Genomic DNA, 22112 nt, shown 5'->3' on the forward strand with positions numbered 1-22112 from the left:
TTTTCTGTAGCAATTTAGGACCTTCATAAAAGTCAAGGGAGTCTAATAATGTGCAGCAATGGAGAGGGATGTAAAAGCAAGACATCTCTAAGCCCTACAAATAGCCTCATCCAGCTCTGTGTTTGTAGGCAGGGTCAGCCTGGCAGGCCAGCCAATACCCAACCTCAGCAACAGGCCCACACCTGCCAGGCAGGCTCCTGGCACTGCTTGCCACAATGGGGTGAGCAGTGCCAACACCCTCCTGGCCCCACTCCTGCTGCATGGATCCAAGCAGTGGAGGGGGAAGGACGTGGCTGCACAGCCAGCAGAGCAGCTGAGGAACAGGGACCAGGAGCTGGGACTTGCTGTCCAGCAAGCAGTGAGCCCATGGCATCTGCCATGTCATGGGTGATTAGAGTTGTATCCAAATCTGGCTTCAGCTTATCCACTTGAGCTCAGAAAAGATGGTTATTTCATTGGTGAAAGCATTTTGTAAAGCCTTCATGGTGCAAACAGGGATGATGTGGACATGCTGAGGTACTTTGAAAGGACAGTATGGGTAGGCACAGCAGTGACATGGGCTCCAATAAGCCCATCCTTTAACATAAATGAAGACCAAACTACTAGGTAAAAGCTAACTTGGACATAGATATATATGATGTGCAATTCAATACCTACACCTCAGTGTAAACCAAACAGCAGAAGATCCCAATTTAGCTGCTGGTCTGTCACTGACAAGTTAAGTGTCCTTGAAAAAGTCACACCACTTTCCTAGACCTGTTTAAACTGCAGAGCAGGTACAGGAAAGGCAGTCTGCTATAATGGGACCTTGATCTTGACTGGGATTTCTGATGGCTCAATAATCCCAATAATAAACATTTCAGAATTACCTGGAGTCATCCTCAGGCACTTTACACATTGCACATGTATTTATTCTAATTTAGGCACCTACATGTTAACTGTAGGTGAAGGCATCACCTTATGCTTTTATTACCCAAAGTCCAAAGAAACTGCACATCCTAAAAGCCACCTCATTGGATGAAAGAAGCTGAAACACAGAAGCTGGTAGAATGCCTTTAGCTATAAATCTGCATGGTAAAAACTGGTCTCTCTCTCCTCCAGTCTGTTCAAATTGGCTTTTATCTATATACTGAGAAACCCTGCTCCATACACAGTTTGACGTAAAACATCCATGGTAGGCACTTGGAGCCTCCAGGGGCATTGATAACTGAAATAATTGGCATATTACCACCAGAGACTCAGAAAAGTCACCTTCCAACTACAATGGGTTGCTTCTGACAAAAGTCAACCGAGGCACATCATATCGTTGTTGCTCATTAGCTTTCCATTAATGATAAAATTTCTGATTTCAATATTTAATACACCTCAGAGATCACAGTGCATAATTTAATGTGCAAGCAGATAATTTGCTGATCAAGGTACATGTTTTGCATTAAGGAAAATTGTTGCACGCTTTGGTTTTTAACACACACACATATGAGAAAACTCTCTTCTACCAGCAAAGCATTGTCCTCTCTGGATTTTAGCTGAACCCTCTACATCTCATTCCTTTTGCATGCAGTATAAAAGCTCTGTCATCCCTACTTGAGCTGTTTTCCATCCTCTCTCCTTGCACATGCATAATTTCAGTATATCCTTGTTAAGGGTAAAGCAGCCCATGCTGAGGTTCCTGTGTCACATGCCTCCCAGAATTATCTCTCTCTCAGCAGTTTGTGGATCCACTGGATATACCTGGATCCACTCTTTGCTTGGAATTTTAGACATGGAGAGCAGTGATTTGGGTAGGAACTATGCTTTAGGGATTTCTGCACTTTCACAGCCAGGCATAAAGGCACCTGGCTAAGTGGTAGATACAAATTGCTTTTGAACTGGGATATTCAAGACTTTGTGGAGATGGACATGAACATCACTGTAGAGTTTGGCTAGGGCGGAATTCCAGGTAAAAACCAGAGACAGCAATTCAAAACCATCACTTCACTCCAGGGAGCAGCAAAACCCAGGTAGCAAACCTCACAGTAATTCAAAAACTGGATGGGTAAATTTTTCACTTTCCTGCTCTATTAATTCACATGCTTTTTTTTTAGGGTGAGCAAAGAGCTTAGTCAATGGACAAGTGTTCCTAACTACTCAACAAAATGCAGGGGAAGGAAGCAGGCTAGGGTAGCTAGTGCTGAGTTATAGCCCAGTAGCATTTCAATAGATCTCACTCCTATTATCTGGGCTATATAACTTACAACTGCTGCTGATCAGGGTGATAAACATCCAAAAAAATTTTATTTACACTGTAAAAATTGGACAGAATATCAGCAAGCTCTGGAAGTCCAGATAAAAGGCTAGTTTATTCCTGGAGGTAACATTCCTTCCCTAAAAACAAGGATTAGACATCACAGGGTTTATGCTGAAACCATTCGGCAACATTTTTCCCAATCACTACCCATTAAGAAGCAGGTAAGCCCCTGTGAACCACTTAGCAACTTTTCCCCCCCAAGTATGAATTTGTAAGATTTATCAAGACCACTGTATGCCTGAGATCCCAGAAGGTACCAGCAGCTTGAAGAGGTTTTTATATTTCCTCTCTGTCTTCAAGCTCAGTCAAATTAATAGGACTATATTGGCTCAGCCAATAATGCTGGCAGAAATTGAACTGGCCATTAATGATTTTAAACAGAAGCAGCCCCTGGGCTAGAAGAGGTCCCAGTGGAGCACTGCTCCAAATTTTAGCAAAAGGCAAACTTTTTGTAAATGTTTCACAAACTTTTTTTTTTTTTTTTTACCCTTTCACTGTCAATTCCCCCCCAAATGCTCTCTGTGGGCAGCAGTATTCCTTACCTTCTGTCTGCATGCAAAGTGACTGATCACAAAGAATCACAGATATATTGTCCCTTTTCCTTCTTTCTGCTAAGATATTTGGGAAACTTTTCTCTCCTGAGGATAGCTATAACTGAATGTTCTTCACACATGATTTCATATGACTATTAATCATGACAGGCTTTGTCCTTTTATTATCACACCACTTAAACTTCCTCTCCTTTCAAAGCCAAGGAAAGGCAATCTGTGTTCAGGAAAAAAAAAAAAAAAAGACGAGAACCTGGCAACTCAGCAAGTATAAGAACAAACAAAGGAGGGGGAATTAATTTCCAAAACCCAGGGACAGGTTTACAACAGCTCACTAGTCTGGATATTTCCTTTGTATGCCATCTAATTTTGGGTCAGATGAGGGGAACAGATCTGCTGTTCTTTGTTTCATATGCTGACAGTGCTGGGAAGCAGGCCCTAAGCTGTCCCACTCTGTGCCACCAGAGCATCCTACCTACCATATTACGAAGTCAGGTCCTTGTGCGTGGCCATCCCCTGCCCTCTCCTCCCAGTGACTCCTGAGCATTTTGCTGTGCCCTGGCATGGCTGTCATGCCAGACAGGGTACATTCCTGCTCTGCCTGGTTCCTGGGAGGGGAGAATTCTCCCTGTTTTGGTCTGACTGCTCAGGGTAAGGGGTTTCTCTCTCACCAGTAATGCATTAACATAAAGTTGATTTTTCTAAAGTAAGGCTACAGGCAATGCTCCTATATCAGGCAATCTTCCCATAAACCTCAACACTCCTTTATTTGTGTGGGTCATGCACCCAGATTGAGCTGCCACAGAAGGAAATATGCCTGAGATGGCATGTCTCCAACCTACAATGGAAAAGACAGGGAAGCACAAACCTACATGTGAAGGCAGAGCTTGCTAGAACACTCCAGGCACACAATCCTGTCCTAGCTTGCCAAGCAAATTGTATTCTATTTGCCATCTGTATGGCAGTTGTCTTCTGTTAAGTGGGCAGTTTTCCTTATCTCTTCCACACCCAATCCTTCCTCCGGGGGGGGCAACATCTGCTGATAACAGGCTATTGAATGTCACTGCATGACTGATAAGAACTGTAGCATTCCATTGTGAGATGCTCCACCCAGAGGGAGGAGCCAAGCATTGCTACCTGGATATAATCTGGAGATTCTGGAACACCAGCATGGCTTTTCCACTGGATTTCCCAGAGGAACAGCAGCTGCCGCTTCTTCCACTGGAACTTCAGAGGAAGACTACACCCTTCTACAGGATCCCTGCTCCAGCAGAACCACACCTGACCACAGGAACTGAGCAGCCACATTTCTAATTGGACTGCTACCAATACCCTGACCCACAGGGCGTCAGGTTGTGTTCTGACTCTGTCAGTGTTGTTTTGGTCTACTGCATTGTTTATCTTTTTATTTTCTTCCCTAATAAAGAACTGTTATTCCTGCTCCCATACTTTTTGCCCGAGAGCCCTTTAATTTCAAGTTTATAACATTTCAGGGATAGGGAGTTTATATTTTCCATTTCAGTGGAGGCTCCTGCCTTTCTTAGCAGACACCTATCTTTCTAAACCAAGACACATATTTCTGTCCTGCAAGAACAGTGAGAATAGAAAACCCAGAGATCCAATTCTTACCTGAGTTTCCGGCATTCAACCATTATAACTGCAGAGGCAACAATCCTTACCTACTTCAGGAGTGGCAGAGGGGATCTGATAAGCCCAGCTACATTTCAGAGCAATGCATCTCCTGCCAGTCCTTCCTGGTTATCTGGAATGCACCACAAGGATCATTCCCTCTAGCACACTTTGAGAATTGATGGAGGTACCTGCATTAAGAGCTTCATCTCCCTCTACCCTCTGCAGATTGAGGGTTACTCCAGCCCACTAAATCCCATGGATAGATGTGTTACATTTTTCCCACACCTTGCTCAACTAGGAGAACATCTCATTTATTACTAGTGACTCTATTTCCCTCCTACTAGGATGCTAGAATCAGAAAAGTAATTGTCCCACTACTACCAAGGTCTCAAAACCAAAGTCCAGATCCATCCAAATATTCAGGCATCTACTTTCCACTCAGCCAGCAGCAGACTCATTCCTACAGGAGATGGAGGGCACTGAAGCCCAACAGTGCAACCACCCATCCTCCTGAGCCATCCCTCCCTCCAGCTGTGCCAGCTTAAGTTCAGTGTTTTGCAGGTGTCTGCACAGCAGCCGTCTTCCAACTAAACCACTCTCCAAACCTCTTAAAGTCAGAGATTTTAGGTTTTGAAACCTTAAACGCAAAAAGTGCACTTCACAACAGCTCCTGTGGGTATGATAAGGAGCAAAAAAAATGCTTTTAAGCGCTCTTAAGAGAGAAGAAAATGACAATGAAATTGAGAGGAAATGGAGAAAAAGATAATCGTGCCACAAGTTGCTGCTCTCATCTCCCAACTACTTCCAAGGCAGCAGAGCCCAGGCAGCTGGCAACAGCTGCCACCCTATTAAACTTAACAATTTACAGGTGCTCGGAGGGAGCACTTGCGAGCAATTAGCCGAGCAAATTCACTTACTCCAAGATGCAGGGCCTGCTCTGCTGCCTGTGCCAAGGGGAGCTCTGCCAAGTTCCTCTCGACCAGGGGCTGGAGAGGGAATACACAGCGAGCTGGGAAAGCCTCGCTCAGCACCAGGATCCTACAATGGATTTTACATGGGAAAATCAAATGGGCTTTTCTCACTCTGCAAGTGCTCTCTGTGTATGGAGGGGGTCAGTGCAGAGCATTGAGTCTGTAGGAAAAACATCCCCTGCTCCCTCTCTGGCCTTCGACCCCAAAGCCTTCCATCCCACTGTCTTTTTCCATGCCTAGTATAACGGCCTCTCCTTGCTTCTAGTACTTGACAAAAATGTTAATCAATAGCAATAAGCATTGCCTGGCCAAGACATGGCCACAGTGAGGCCACATATTATCAATTCTTTGCTTACTTGAGCTGGAAAGAAACATGGGTAGTTTGCTGCACACAGTCCTCTGCAACTCAGTGGAACTACTTGCATTTATTCCTTCCTGATGAAAATCCATCCCAGTGATTTAGGAATCAGACAAAAGGAAACTGGGATGATTGTTTCCACTGTGGAATAAATAAATAAGAACACTTCATGCTATGGTGTCTCTCTTTGTGCTACTCTTTCTCTTCCAGTTAATCTCATTATTACAAATTAGGGAGTTTCTCTTGCAGTTAAAAAGGTGTATTCTAACACATACAAAGGAAATAAACAAAGTATTTTTCTTCAGATCTCAGCTGCAGTCCATTTATATTTTGAGCCTCTTAACTTAAAAACCGTAAGACTTTTGTCTTTGCCTGTATCAAAGTCACACACAAATTGAAACAGCCCCTGCTCACATCCACTCAAATTCAGTAACACCACTGCTCTCATTTTGCAATGACCTGAAAATACTTCTGTATTCTCTTTGTTTCTACCTGCTTTTTATTCACATCTTCCAATTAAACAGCAGAAGAATTCAAAGTGCCTTCTAATTGAGGGTAATCCAAAATGAAAGCTGGCTTGAAGGCTGAAATCAAAGAGCTGAACAGGATATCTTTACTTACACCAAACAGTCCCACGATAGCATCTAGGAGAAATGATGGCTTTCCTGCATAAAAGCCAGGGTCATACTTGCTGTATAGGAATACAGAGCCACGGAGCTCAGTGCAATAAAAAATGTTGGAGTATAATCCTCAGCTACTGAAAATTGGCATCCTACTCTTTGGTGTGTGCTCAGTGACAATGCTCCCAGTGCTCAGAAATATCCTTTTCCTCTGAGATTTCCTCAAGTTGGGCAAGTGTGGTGCCTGAGAGTAAGATGAGAGGGACTGATGTTAGAAACTCCTTACTAAATCAATGTTTTATTTAACAGGATAATTAGAGCAAATATCACAGAGATTTTGGATGATGTTGCACATTTAAACCAGCCTGGAAACACTTAAATTTCATGTTTAAAATTGTCAGCACTCAGGGAACTGGCTGTGATGCTGTTTTTAATGTCTTTTTAGCACCTTTAGGAGGAGCCTGGTTCTTGGTCGCTGTGCATGGTGATTTCCTCAAGGTACAGTATGCTCCAAGGGCAAACACCTCTCTGAAGCCAGCAGGGACATGGGCTGTTAGCAGCAGCAGAGCCCCCACACAAATCCATAAAGAGCCAAAACTAAGAATTTCATCTCCCTGAACTCCTACAAACTATGAAGAGGACAATGACCAAGACCTATATAAGTAGGTGCCTTCATTAGACACCTGAAGCTACTGGATGGATCCAGGTGAGGTGCATGGGAACTGCTAAATTTGGCAGTAATGCTGCCTGGCTGTGGAATAACAGGAAAGCAACAAGTGAAGATTTCTGCCCTTTCTGCTGTGACTTACTCAAAGAATTTTGGACTGCCTTAGCCATGGCAAGCAGTCAGTCACATACTGCAGGAGCACTTCCATGTGCTCCAGCTCAATTTATTATGAGATCCAAGAATCAGGTTTCTCATATTGTAACTCTTAACTGAGTGGTAACCCTGAAGCTTCACCTCCTATTTTCATTCTAGCTGCTGTTTATTGGCAGTATCCCAGCAAAAATCCCTTGCTTTATGACACACCAATTCATGCCTAGATTAAGCTTTAGGCCTCTTGAGGTATTACAGAAAGATAACATCCATTGAGAGATGTGTAGGCTTAGTCACCCAATAAACAACATTTTAACCAGCTGGGCATCATGCCCTTATCAGATTGTGCCTTATGCATTGTATTCTCTAGTCTGCAAGTGCTTTTCTGGGATCAATTAGAAGCAGCATTAAAGGCAAGAAAAAATCCTCACTGAGGAATTTCACCACTAGAAGGATTTCTTGGCTGCAAATCAGCTATGTTGTTAAAAACCAGGTATGCTTTAAGGAGACCAGCAACTCATATGATTTGAGTAGACATCCTCCTAAACTCAACTGGGCACTGCAGTTTATTCCAGAGCTCTCAATGCATGATATAATGTGTGTGCAAATAGCAGAGAGCCAGGAGAGGGTGCTCAACAATAAGCAGAAGATCCTGGACACTGATCAGGCCCTGCCAACAGGGATATTTGCACACAGCCACTGACATGGTACTGACATGGAGAACAAAGGACTTCATTCATATTTTAACATTTTCAAAGGGATTTTAATCTAGGTCTTCAAAAAAACAGTTTTGAATACCAACAAGTCCACTGGATAAGATTTTAAAAATGTGGGATTCTGCCTGCGGGACCTTAAGCATAAAGAATTAAGATTTCACCCAAATTCTGTGTGTCCTGCCAGCAAAGCCTATGAAAGTCTCAAGTCAGTCCACAGAAAAGACCAAGCATGGAGTTCTTGAGGAAATCTAAATTAGTGTAATTTGTGCTTAACTTGCTTGGACAAAAATATTCTGTCCTAATCCCCAAAAGTATGGAGATGCTCAAGGTTTTTGGTCAAGCAAAGTTTTCACTGCTTTTCTTTTTCCAATTTTGAACAAATCACTGCCAACTAGAATAAATCTATGGTTTTCAACATTTGATAAACAAGGTGGTACTTTTTCAGTGTAGGAAATATCACCTATTTGTAGGGAGTTTTTAAAATAGAGAAAAAAACCCCAATTATTGCTTCTGACATTGAAATATCTGATTAGAAATAATTACTACTATTATAGTCATTTTCTTTAAGAATTATTCTTCAGCAAGAAAGGCAGAACCTTCAGTGTGCACACAGCTCCTGCAGGAGGCAGGCAGGAACCAGGACTCCTGGTAAAGGTTATGTCTCTGCCATGTTTATCTGTGAGGCTGAGCAGGATGGGAATCTGGAGCTGTGGGGTTACTAACAGCACACATTTATCTTGCTAACTGCAAAGGTTATTTTGCTGTCTCTCTTGTTTCTAGCACAAAAAGCTATGGGGGATTATATTTGCCATAGCAGAATAAGACAGGAGGGGAAAAAAACCAACAAAGGGCATGTGAATTTATCAATTAAATTTGAAGCAGGACTTTTGCATGGAGTCTGCTGTCACAGCTGCTCAAAATGGAATATGGTAAAAATTCAGGCTCTCTGGACTGAGTAAATAACTATAATTTAGATTTAAACTACATAGGAAGCAAAAGTTGAGTTTATTTTCTGATTCTACAGCCCTACTTTTCCTCATTGTTTCTTCTTGAGCCTCCCACTGTTTATAAAATTAAAAAATCAAGCTGAGCTGAATGTCCAATGTCTTCACTATGATTGAATCTCTTTTTCTGTGCATGTGATTGACAGCAACACCAAAGAATGTTTTCCTTAGCTAACCAGCACTCTGGCTTCATTTCATCTGCCTTTGCATGGGATCTTTCAGCCCTTGAAAAGAGTACCACTGGGAATGACCTACTTGTTGGTAACCTCCTAGTAACCCAGACAATTATTCAAACCAGTTCTGCCAGATAAGTGATGGAAGAGTTTCATCCATGATGCTTGCAAGATAGCTCTGGAAAATGGCAAAACACCTCTTGAGCCTATCTGACAAAGTCCCTGTGCAAGGTTAAGGGTCCTTCTGCCCTTTATTGTCTGTGCAGGGGACATAGACATTGTTTTCAACAGCAGTTTTAACTCACTGTAACTTTCAAGTCCTCTGTGCCATCATAACTGTTTTATTTACATGTGTGGATAATAAGTGCACAGATAATATTGGTGCACTATCTGAACAGCATCCACCTTCACAGAATCTCATCTAATGACTTTTGAAGCCATAGACTGCAAAATCTGGTGTCTGTACCAGACTGTTTTAAACAGCATAAATAAGACCCAGAAGTGAAATAAGTTCCTATTACATATGCTAACCAGCCATTGTCTCCCAATTAAACCAGTTAAGGGTCAGGAAAGAAAGAAAAAATGCAAAACCAATAACTTAACATAAAAAACAAAACAAAAGTCCAACCAACCCCCTAACTCCAAAATCCAGGAATACTGCATTCTCTTTAGTCTCTATCATTTTTACTTAAGGGATCTCAGCTGATATTACTGCTGAGTGCTTTAGGAAATCTAGCTATTTAAACCTTTACATATGAACTTCCTCATATATGCTGAAATATATCCCTATAAAGACAGTGGTGGTGGAGTGAAAGGCTGATTTCCACAGAGAAACATTATTATGCCTTATTCAAAGATAACAGAGCTATCTCTGGGCTAACAGTACATACAAGGCAGCACAGTTACACTGGAAACCAAGGGAGGCAGAGCTCCCTTTGCTTTGGCAGCCCAGTGCCCAGGCAGAGGACTCAGAAACCCTGAGGAAGAGGGAACTGAAGCCCAACCACACTTTTTTTTTCCTCTGAAGAGTATCCAGAAACAATTTGATTCAATGTGCCATCAACACGAGGAAAGTTGGAAAAGATGAGGGAAATATTAATGGCAAGGCTGTATTTCCTCCTCTTGTTTTACTTCAGGTGTGTTTTACTGGGCTAAACGTTGTGGTGTGAGGAAAGTCCATGGGAGCACAAGGCCATGCAAGGTCAGAAAAGTGAAACAGGGAGTGCAATTTCTGAGTTGGGGAGAGCAATCAGTACAGAGCGTGGACATGAAAAACTGACAGGATAAGATGGTGGTGGCAAGACAAGACTCAAGGAATGGAAACTCTGCAACAGCAAGAAACAACCCTGGTCCAAGGAGCAATGGAAGAAGATGTCCCCACCCTACAGCTTGGCCAGTAAAGACTTTGGATATTTAACTGGAGTAGTAAATGGGTTAATGTTCAGACTGAATAGTTCCATTAGGGACATTAAGCTATAAGGAATGCTTTCTTTTTTCACTTCTGCATATCCTGTTTGTACACAGGGTAACCCAGAGAATGATAATTATGACACATGCAAGAGAACTATATACAAGTTAAACAGAAAAGACAAATATATGCCAGACTCATAAATAGCACATTCTAGATTTCTTGATAACCTTCAGATTTAATCAGATAGCAACTAGTAAGCTCTGTATTTATGTCTTCCTGGCAGAAGGCTCGATCAGTAGTAGATGGATATTTGCCATCTGTTTTCAAAATCTCTGAAGATCATCTTAAATACTCAGATCAACAGGATCCTTACCTGGTTGCTGATGTTGACAACCACAATTCTTTGATGCAGAGCTTTAATTGAATTAGATGCTTCAGCAGTCACTGATTCATCATTCTAATACTCAGAGCAACTCAGATGAAAAATCTGCACGTTTCCAGTCCTTCAGAGGTGGCTTTACTAGGAGAAGGATTCCGTCCATCCCAGAAGCTATTAAAGATACAAACATCATGGCACTGAATCATTTTTATGTGACTGCTGGAGCACCAGCTTGAATTAGAGCTGTATTTACATAAATCACTGTGGTAATGGTCTTCTCCACCTTCTTTTTTTTTTTTTTTTTTAGTTAAAAAGAGAGCAAGGAAGTGAAGAAGAGAGATATTGAAAAAGAATGGGAGCTGCAGTGACATTCAATGGAATAATTTTGTGCTGCTACAAATCAGTGTCTAACCACTAATGACAAGCTATGGATATATATACAAACAGCCCTAATAAAAAAAAAAAAAAGAAAAAACAAAAACCAACAACTCTATTCCAATCACAGTAAAACATTGAATATCCAATGCTACCAATTCAATCATAAAAGCCTTAAAACTTTCAGCCTTAATGGACTCATTACTCATAAGTGCTCTGCTCTTCCTATTGTCTTATGGTTGTGTTTCTGGGGTAGCTTTGCTCACACCATGGCCAAGTCCTTCAAAGATGCCTCAAAGATCAAGCTGAGGGTGAAAATTTCCCTCCTGTTCCTTTTACATACACTAAAAAAAAAAAAAATTCCAAAATTGGGCTTGCTCTTGCTTCTTTTTCAAGGCAGGATAGTCTCCAGCAGTTCCACCTGGGAACAATCAAAGCCCAGCCACCAAAACTCCCCACTTAGGTATCTGAAAGCAGATGCGCTGGGCACTGAGCCATTTCCAAGTCTGGCCCACCACCAACTGCAGGGCTATTCATGGCAATATGATTCATAACAATAAACGTTTTTGAAGTGCTTCTCATTAAATTATCCACACAAGCTGATGGTAATTCCTCCGTGATGTGGAACAACGCTTTGCAATGCCGGGAGCCTGCTAAGTGCAGTGCAGAGGAACATGCAGGCTTCACACAGATTTTTGTGGAAAGCTGCATGCCTTGTTTCCCACAGCAAGACCCTGAGAATCATGAGTCTGGGGGCTGAGATGATGGATCATTTCTCTAAACTTGTATCTAAATTCTGCCCCTTCTCTGCGCGCTTTTTTGTGAAAACCAAAAAAAAAAAGCTCCAGCAAACATTAGGCCCCTAAATACCTCTGGTTTTGGCATTTTCAATAAATATAAGCAAGGAAGACACTATTTGCCACAGGCTCATGGAAATGAAGTGTGGAATTCCTGTCCCCTCCATCATGCCTTAGTCCTCTGCACTCAATAAAACCCTATTTCAAGATCTTGCTTTAGACATAAATGCTCAGTCTCATAGCATCTTTAGAGGGATGTGTAATGATATATGCTCGCATGAAAACCTCTAAATTCCTTGACTGCAAGGAGTTTTATAGCTTGCAAGTATGGTACTATAATATACTGCATGTCATAGCAGGATACCAGAGTTTGAAGTGTTGCTACCAGCCTCGTCTAGCATAACATATTGGCCCTTAATCTGGTTCCCCCATGAGGAGCCCTACTATCATGTCCACATGTAATCAGACCTGTGCAGCTGCCTGCATGTTCTTTTTAATTGGATTGAAGTTAATCACAGTAGGATTAATTTGAAGAGATCAAGGAAACAGAGTGATATTTTGTGGAAAGCAGATGGTTTCTTCTGGATGGAATAAAGCTCTGAAAGCCATAGGAGGTGTTTAACTTCTCAGGTTTACCAAGATTAAAAGCTCAGGGATTCTGTAACTTAAATATATTTAATCACATTTATGCCACGTCAGTGAAAGAAACCTTTGGAAACTGTGTGGTTTTCAAAAGGAAGGGGCTTACTGACAGATACTGGCATCTGACGATCATCCAGCACTCCTCAGAAGGGAGAAATGAAAACACACATCCAACACTGGCATAATTATTCCCAAGAAAACTAAGGTTAAGCACTACTGTTTTCATGAGAACCTAGGGAATCCTGCCTCTCCAAATGGCATAACGTGTCATTGTAAAATATTAAGCATAATAAATGGACTGGTAGTTCAGCACTGACTCATGATCTTGGCTGTTTCCTCTTTGCCCTCCAAACAGAGTTTTTGGAAGGAATCCCACATAAAAGCACAGAGTAAATACACATGAGGTAACTAGAACTTAACCAACCACCTAACACCTTGGGAACTTTTAAAAATCTGGACTTAAAAAAGTTTAAACACACTTGAAGAAGTATTTCACTAACAAGCTGCAATTCTTTTTCCATCTCTTACACGTGCATATAAAATACGTTGGCACATTCCCATGCTCAAACACACACAGACATCCTGATTTCTCTACAATTCAGACCTTGCTGAAGCACCATAATTTGCATAGTTTGTATGTGACATTCATGTTAAGCAGGAAAGAAACATGTCACTACAATGAGGATGTAAACTAGATGAAACTGAGCCAGGAATAGCCAGAGCAGGTCTGCAGAGCAAGGGAAATGGGAATCTCGGGAAAACATATGCAGGTGAGGCCCTCAAACTTCAGAAAGGAGAGTTTACCAAACTCTCATTTCTAAGAGCACTGAACAGCAATGCTTACTCAGCTAGATTTGCCCTTTGGAAACAGAATCTTGACTTGAGAAGTCTGCCCACTTTCATGAAATCCAATTATCTTGTGTAGGTCTATTAAATAACTAGTATTAGCAGGGTCAGAATACCATTAGGGTGAAATGCATTCCTTCATCCAAAACATCTAATCAGAGCTTCCATATAATACAAGAAACTTTCCCACAGATGTGTCCCCTCATCTTTCACCTACATTAAGTACTGCAGCTTCCATTATCATAGGAGATAAGAGCCTCACAAATGGCCACAATTTTGCTCTCACAAAAAAAAAAATAAAAATAAAGGCATGAGGTCAGTAGTCAGTATTCACTCTTTAGAGCCAAAAAATAAGAGAGTTGAAATGGCAGCACCAGAGCAGATCCTCACCTCTTTCTGTGCCTGCAAAAACGAAAGAGGGTGGAAGAACAGCAGACTGGAAAAGGGAAAATGGAAAGTCACCTGTAGAGAAGGTGGCACAGCATTAAGACCACCAAGTTACATCTGTACACACAAAGGTTTGCAGTGCACACCCTACTTACAGCTACAGACAACTTTACCCAGAGAAGGCTACAAGGAGAATGAAATCATTGAGATGTATTTTAATCTGCTTTAAACATAACATAACTATTCCTTTGCTATAACCATGTCTCCTTTAAACCCCGGGGTCTAGTTCTCCTCCCATTATATGCATTTATTAAACATTTCATAATCTGCTAGTGCTGAGAGGCAATTTAGGGCAGGACCTCATAGTGATTATCACTTAGTGCAAAGGAGCTTATTACTTTACACCCACACTAAGGAACAGCCACTAGAGATATGGCAGAATTTATATCTGCTGAAAGTAAAGCTTAGTTATGGATATTAATAGATACACTAACATATTTTCCAGTTAGATTTACCTAACTACAAACTTGTTCTATTGTGAAGTTTTGCTTTTCATCATGTAATTAGAGGTGATATATATGATGCTGAAGGTAGTAACAACATTGTATATATTACCTTTTTGACATACTAAGAGATATGCTGCTAATAGCTAACTATATTTACCCTGCAATTGTTAAAAGTCCTGCAGGAAAACCTTTGGTTGTATTACAATTTAATTACATATATGAAAAAGAATAATTAGGTGGTTACCTTGTAACTAAAACGTAATTACAAGGCGAGTGTACAGATCACTTTGGGTTTATCCCACAAACCACAGCCCTTCTACTCACAGTGCCCAGAGCAATTAATTTGGAGGGTACTAGGATCAGCAGCTAAAAACATGGTACTTCCACTTGGCCCTGGATGCAAACAGCTACTTCAGCTGCCAGCAAAAATCCTGTCACCCCCAGCTCCTCTGTTCATGGGACTGCACGCTCTCTGGGACAGAGCGTGGTGTAGTATAAACCTCTACTTTGCACAGCTCAAAAGCTGAGGACTCTGCAAACTAGCAGTTAAAATTTCCTCCAATGGTACCTTTCCATATTTATGATTTCTTCTAAAATTGTGGCCCACAAAGTGTATCATTCCCTGTAAGTTGAAACAAACTGGAGCTGTTCCTAATGACAGTAGAGGGGCTTTCTCAGCAGATCTGCTTGTAGTCAGGCTGCAAAAGCTCTCAGAGGAGGATGAAAGAGTTAATTAGAAAAAAAGGATCAGAGTGAAAAAAAATAAGTAGAGTATAAATGAGTGATTAGGGGAAAAAAACGAGAGATCAATTTTATAAAGGGAATTGTATTTAAATGCCAACTTCCTCCAGCTGCCTGCATAATTCATGTAATACCTCTAGCCCATACATGTCAGTTGATATCTGTCCCTGTTTAAGGACATTAATCACACACCAGAAAAGTCAGTTATTGTGTTAAAGAAAAGATTGGATAGATAATTAAAATAACAGATACTGAGCAGGAAGAACATTGACTTTGATGCCAAGATACCACAGACATAGGTGGATGGAGAATCTGACCTTCATTCTGTACCAGAAAAAAGCAGTGTCATTTTAGAGGATGATATTTTATATATAGCCTCTGGGCAAATTTTTTTTTTCTAATTTCAGTTAAAAAAATAAAAATTAAACTAATTTGAAATTAATAACTTTTCAAAGTTGATTTTCCTGAGGAAAAAAAAATCAAAGTACTTTTAAAAAGTAAGTTTCAAAGTATGAAAATTAGGCATCCAGTGCTATTACAAGAAAATAAAATAATTGAAAATGTCCTTTTGTTTTCTCAAAAGCTTTATGTTGAAACAACAACAGCAAAAAAGAAAGAAAAAAAAAGAGGACATCCCACTTAATTAATGAGCATTAAGCCACACCTTTTGGGACAGTCAATGTGTCCCAAGTCCAGCAACACCCACAGATAAGAAAAATAATGATAAAAAGTATCTCTGTCACATTGTCAGTTTCTTACTATCCACAACGCTCCCATTTTATTTGTCAAATACATGAGTTAGGGTGGTTGGTAGTGCCAGACCCTGAGCTGCCTGTACTGTCTGCAGCCTGGGAGTGGACACATGGCCTGGATATGCTGGGATGCTCCATCCAGGGCTTGTACCCAGCGTCCTCAGAGGATGCAGCTTGTCCTGCAGCACCCCAATTGTCTCATCAGTACAAAAAACTAGCTCAGGTGTGTCTCAGAAGCAGGTGTGTTTCACAGAGCTCCCCAGGTGCTTACTCAGCTGCTTGTAAATTTGCCATCTCCAGTCCCCTGCATGGAGAGCACCAGGATCTCTCCATGTGAGCAAATACAATAGGACAGAGTAAAGAATTTAGTAGTCAGTTCTGCATGCTGCAACAAGTTGCTTCCCCTTGATTGCTCCTTTTGTGTTAAGAGCTTGTCCTTCACACATCTCCGACAGCTGAGAAATTCGCAGCTAATCAGTGTGCTAATGAAACAGTTGTTCTGTTAATAAAAATTTTTAGAAACTGGCAAAGAAAGAGGCAGGTTTACAATGAGCCTTCCCCTTCAGCTAGGGCTGCCATTCAACTGAAGAGCCACGAAGTAGCACTTCAGCAGTGCTTAAACTTTACTACTTCAACCATTCACGTCTTTCTCCGCAGGATCATAAACCAATTACAGGAATTTACCAAGAACAACCAAGTCAATCCTATGGTTATTATTGTAATAAGGTCACACCTGAGGAGCCCAAGCCCCAGCTGGGAAGGGAGCCTGCTGTGCCACGGACTGCCCAGCACCCAGCAAGGGTCACCTCTTCTGACAGGGACAGTCCGCACCTGCTGGAGACTCACCCATGCCTTGTGGTGCGTCCCACGGAGCCCGCGTGGTGTTAGGAAAATTAGTCCACAAACATTAGAAGGAGACAGGGAGTCCCTTTACTTTATTTGAATAAAGGGAGAGGCTAGGGGGCACTCCCCTGGGATCTCTGAAATTTTTGAAGGACACAGCCTCCTTTTTATCCTAATTTCCCATCCACGTTTCCCTTCTCTCTTTCCCCATTGCCCGAGGTACTTGACAGGTACAGATTTCCTGACACACCTGATACCAAAGATTTCCTTCTAATGTATAAACCTCCCTTTTAATCTTTAATTTGGCTGGAGTTCAGTGGTTTTTCTTCCCCATTGTGTTGTCATTACAGTGCAAGAGTTCTATAGTCATTACATTGCAAGGGGTCCATATTGCTAGAGTTTTGTACCTCCTTGATGTTTCTTGTAGGCATCTCCTCTAGCACTGACTCTTCCTTGTCCTCGCAGCAGCCAGCTGACTCCAGTTCCCCTCAGCCAACCAATCCACTCTTTTATAACACTCTTCTTATTATTTGCTACAGCTGCAGCCTGCTAACATCAGGCCTGCTCCTAATCCTTAATAATTGGCTCAGCTGCAACTCTTTAGGGGGTAAGATTACTTTCTATACTACCTTTATTTACTTATGTTCTATCCCCCTACACCACTGTTTCTTTCATCTTTCAATGTCTAATTTCATTTATCAGCAAAGCTAAAGTTTATTTGTAAAAGCAAATATCTTTTTCCATTCATCCATCAGTGGAATCCTTCCCATTGTTTCTTTTATCTCCCAGTGCTAGTTGTATCTACCAGCAGACCTGCAGCTTGCTTGTAAAGACAAATCCGCTATTCCTCTCACCGGGATGCAGGGCAGACACATCACACGGGCTCTCTGCAAGCCCATCCAAGGCAGGCTTGGAGATGCACTCCCCCTGCTTGGGGGTGCTGGTATTTTCAGCTTGCCAAGCAGGAACTGGGTCCTTCGAGCAATTTTGGGTGGTGTTGACACCAAACTCATCACAGCCGCAAGTCTGAGGCAGCCAAGACAACAGGGGAGAAATGAAATTGAAGAATATGCATTTGCACTGTGACTTCAAAGTCCTTGGTGATTCCCTGAAGAAATGAGACTCCAGATGTGGGAATTCCTCCCTTGACTACAGATGGGAAAATTATTTTGGTGAATATCACAGCTGCACAGAGCCCAGCATCTTAATATTTAAAAGCATGGGGGAGTAAGGGAGAAGCAAAAAGACGGATGGAAAACCAGGAAATGAAAAGGCCGTGTAACCACAGAGAAAACAAAGAGCAGGTGAGGGCAGCAGAAAATCAGTTTATGCCAAAATGATTATCAGTGACTCTCCCTTTATTTTTAGGGGATTGGAGATTGTTTAAAATGCATTGCTGGGTTTTGCTAATTCACCAGAAATTTCCTCTGTCTTACTGACCTTGATGCCAGAGAGCCCCTGGGCAATGACAGAAAAGCTCATCCTTGTCCCAGAAGGCAAAGCTCTCTCCTTGCCAACATGGTTCCAGTGAAATCTCTCTCTGCTAGATGACTTGGCCAGGACACTCAGGCCACCTGGACAGCAAGTTCTGCTGAGACTTGGACACGTGGTATGTCAACCTCAGGCAGCAGGCATGTAGGACCAGGGAAATCCTATTCCCAGCCTGACTCCTCTGACAGCAGCTCATGAAGCATTCAGTAATCAAGGGACTACATGTCCTACCAAAGTCCTTTGGCAAAGAAAAACAGAATTTGTACTTGGTATTATTTCAGATGTGAAGTTATAAGCTGCTTTTGTGCAGTATTAAGTAAATAGTTAAGGACAAAGCAGTTTTTAACAAAAAGAGGTAGTGAGATACTCACGGATTAGTTTTGCACTTCAGCAAGCCTCAAAGAATTGTCTATAATATCTCCCCACTCTCAGGATGTAGCTTTTTCTTTTCAATGAGCCTGTCACCTCCTGTCAGCATCCCCTCTGCCTTCCTTCATCCTCTTAATTAAGGACTGTGAGCTCTGCCTTTGTTCTCTGCATTCGGCTTTAAGCTAGAGAAATTAAATCGAAGGAATCCTCCAGAAGGCTTTGTACCTGCACATGAAGGTGTCATAAATAGCTTGTTAATGATTTAGAGAAGTGACTAATAAGTAGATACATTGGGTAACCTTTCAGCATGCTGAATATTGTGCTAAGAACGTAATCATTTAAATAGGGGATAGTTTAGTACCTAACCAGGCAAATTGAAACTCGTACCAGCAGTGCTGTTCCCCTGGGCCGCTGTGACCGAGAGCCTTCCCCCAGGTGTCAATACTGGGGCACAGCCAAGGATGAGGGGCAAATTAACTCAAGGGCCAAAGCCTAAGGCAGATGTCAGGCCTAAACTCATTAAGTTTCCTTAGCAGAAAACCCTGTGACCAAACCAATCCAGTCCAATACTTCAGCTAAAAATACTTGTCATCCTCAAGAAATGCCCCCTGCAGTGGTTTTAAGCCCAGCTGGAGATAAAACATCACACAGCCTCTTGCTCAGCCCTTCTGTCCTTCACCCCCCCTCCGATGGAATGGGAAGGAGAATCAAAACTTGTAGGTCAATGTAAGAACAGTTGAATGGCTGAAAATAAAGTAAAATGCAATAATAAGGGTAAATAACGATAATAACAAAGGGAAAAAAAATTAAGTGATGCAAACACAATTTCTCACCATCTCTAATGACAGATCCCCCTTCCCAAACTCAGATCAGCCACACTTCCAGGTAACTCCCCCAGCTTAGGTACTGGGCATGACATTCTATGGTGTGGAATGTCCTTGTGGTCATTTTGAGTCACCTGTCCTGGACATGTTGCCTCCCAATTTCTTTTGCAAACCTCTTCACTGGCAGAGCACGAGACAAGGAAAAGAAAAAAAGACCCAATTATTGACTTAAGATAAGCACAACTTAGCAAAAATCCACAGCATCAATACCATTCTCATTCTGAATCCAAAACACAGCACTGTAACAGCTCCTGAGAAGAAGTTAGCTGTAGCCCAGCTGAAACCAGGGCATCTCTATAACTAATAAGTACAATAAAAATTAATTCCTGAATTTTGTGCACCTATTCTGCCATTAAAACAACATTTCTTATCGTTTGCTTGTAGCAGGTGCAACATCATAGCAACGCACTAGAAAGTTCTCAAATACTTTATATTCTAGCTGTTTCTGCCAGAAAACCAAATAACTTTAAACATTGAGCAATGACAAGACCTTGGTGTACTTACTGTTCACATTCACGGCTGATTTTCAGAACTAAAGATTAAGGCAAAAATGTAATTAAGCAAATAATAAAAAATTAACAAAATTACTTGTTTGCAGAAGATATATCCCTACACCCACACTCCTCAAACACATTCATATCTCGTGCCTGAGGGGAATACATGCATTAACAGAAGCTTCATTTTTATAGATTTTGTGCATTAATTGGGACTGAAAAATGTGCTGCTGTGCCTCGCCACATACCAATTTGGGACACAGTGAGACTACAGTTGCACCAGCATATGGTTCTTATCACTTCTGGCAGGAAAGTGCCCAGCTCTAATTGTTAGCTAATAATATATTACCTGCAAATTTGGTAAGATTTTAGGATGTTCATGTCTAAATCTAACTCTGTGTAGAAGTAACAGAAATATTCTGGGAAGAATGAGCCCACTGAGAGCTCTGTGTCTATGTCATTAACAGACGTGACACTGTGCACAAAATAAAATGTTTCTATGACTAGTGACAAGAAATCATAGTGCTTCTCTTTCCAGACAGGACAAGAAAAGGGTTTTTTTCAATCACAACTGCAGATTTTACAGCATCAGCAAGCATGTCACAAATCCTTACCCTGAATCAGACTCCTTGCTCTGAATCTGTCTAACAATCTGTGACGAAACATCTAAATTTTTCCTTTTGAAAAGTTTACACATTTGAAAATATCCTTGAAATTTTCTTCTTTTCAAATATTTCAAAAGTCTTATTCAAAACAAGACAGTTCAACACGGGCTTTGGCAAAATATATATGTCAGGGAGAATTGAGGTAGAAAACATCTAAATATTTATTTCTTTGAGCATTTCCCAGCCCCACTTTTTCTGGATCTTTCAAGTCACCTGCCAAATCTCCAACTCCCTTTCTTTTCTCAGACATAGACCTCAGCTGGCTAAATTATCCCCACAACTGTGCAGCCATAGATTAGGGTTCCCAGCTCACAGCTAATAGCTCAGTGGTGTTTCTGAATGTGTAATGGTTGAATTCCAAAGAGTGAAAAAAAGTGATAATCTTCCTTTGGGAGCCTGATCCAAAACTATCAAAAGGAATGGCAGGACATTTCTGTGTTAAAATCCAGGGCACAGAATCTATTCCAATCTAAACACTGGCCTCAAGAGAAAACAAAGTGAAATACTTTTTTTGGGAGACATAGTGATTTTTTGGGGGGCTTTTGGAGATTTTTGGCTTGGGATGCTTACTTTGTTGTGTTTTTTTTAAATTTATTATCCTTGCAGAAGGGTGTTTGAAACCAGATTACAATTTCACGTTTAAAATACAAATACAAAACAGCAAGGAAGAAAATATTTGAGTTACAGCATGAAAATATCATAAGGGATTGCTTTTCTTATATATTTTTTTTTAATTATATGAGCCTGGAATCCCATTTAATGGTCCCTGAGACCCACACACTCAAAGGCCACTGGCAATCTGCTTACAAGGCATGATGCTGGGGTTCTTTTTCTGCTTGGGAATGTTGTTGGCTCCTTTGTTCCCACCCAAGTCATGTGTTACTAGCCTTGACTAACCTTCAGCTCTGTAACACTGATACATCACATTTACTCTCTGGTGTGCTTTGTAAACCTTGAGACCCAGCTATAAATGGGAAAACATGACTCCACTGTAATTTCTTCCATTTGCAGGAAGATGAATGTGTATGGCATCAATGTTTCTTGGCTCTCTGACAGCAGAGCTGTCACCTCCTGATCTGAGGCAAGTTTTAATGGCAAAAATCAGTAGTGCTTTCTGACTTGGTACTCAGAGAGAGGCATTAGTGAGACAGAGCTCCAAGTACTTTTTGATTAGTGCATTTCTCCAGGCAAGAGTCTGACTGATTAGTAATTTCCAGGCTGAAGCCCTTTGGACCACAGGGGCATCCTTTACCCGTCAGAGTAAAGTCGGTGGCAACTAATTTCTTGAATTCACTGGGCTGAGACCTTTCAAAACTCTGCTTCATAGAACAGACAACTACAACCAAGTCATATACAACAAACCAAACCCAAGAGTCTAATTTTGACACAATTTCTTATTATGCC

General features: G+C 41.4%; 1 long non-coding RNA gene across 1 annotated transcript in view; it reads right to left on the bottom strand.

Moving 5' to 3' along the window:
• Positions 1 to 11005: 11005 nt before the first annotated feature.
• LOC134419003 (uncharacterized) overlaps positions 11006 to 22112 on the bottom strand; it is a 37802-nt gene continuing 26695 nt past the window's right edge. Inside the window, exon 4 of the long non-coding RNA XR_010027928.1 lies at positions 11006 to 11087. This is a non-coding gene — a long non-coding RNA (uncharacterized LOC134419003). The remainder of the gene's footprint in view (positions 11088 to 22112) is intronic.

Source organism: Melospiza melodia, chromosome 5 (assembly GCF_035770615.1).
Source record: "Melospiza melodia melodia isolate bMelMel2 chromosome 5, bMelMel2.pri, whole genome shotgun sequence".
NCBI classification, from domain to species: Eukaryota; Metazoa; Chordata; class Aves; order Passeriformes; family Passerellidae; genus Melospiza; species Melospiza melodia.